A 540-nucleotide genomic window follows, 5' to 3' on the forward strand; every position below is an offset into this window, starting at 1 on the left:
ATCTTATGGATTGATGAGACCAAGATCAATCTCTGGCAAAGTGATGGAAAGGCCAAAGTGTGGAGAAAGAAAGGAACTGCTTATGATCCGAAGCATACAAGCTCATCTGTGAAGCCTGGTGGAGGTGATGTCATGGCTTGGGCGTGCATGGCTGTTTCTGGAACAGGCTCATTAATATTTATTGATGATGTAACTGATGATGGGAGCAGCAGAATGAATTCAGAAGTGGAAAGAAACATTTTGTCTGCCAATTTACGGAGAAATGCATTGAAACTAATGGGGAGGAAGTTTATCATGCAGCAGGACAATGACCCAAGCACACTGCCAACAAAACAAAGGACTTCATCAGGGGAAAAAGTGGAAGGTTTTAGACTGGCCAAGTCAATCACCTGACCTTAACTCAGCATGCATTTCAGCTCCTTAAGAGGAGACTGAAGGGAGAAACATCCCGAAACAAACAAGCACTGAAAGAAGCTGCGGTAAAAGCCTGGAATAGCATCACAAATGAAGAATGCAACAGTTTGGTGATGTCGATGGGTC

The sequence above is a fragment of the Micropterus dolomieu genome, linkage group LG18 (genome assembly GCF_021292245.1).
Source record: "Micropterus dolomieu isolate WLL.071019.BEF.003 ecotype Adirondacks linkage group LG18, ASM2129224v1, whole genome shotgun sequence".
Lineage (NCBI taxonomy): Eukaryota > Metazoa > Chordata > Actinopteri > Centrarchiformes > Centrarchidae > Micropterus > Micropterus dolomieu.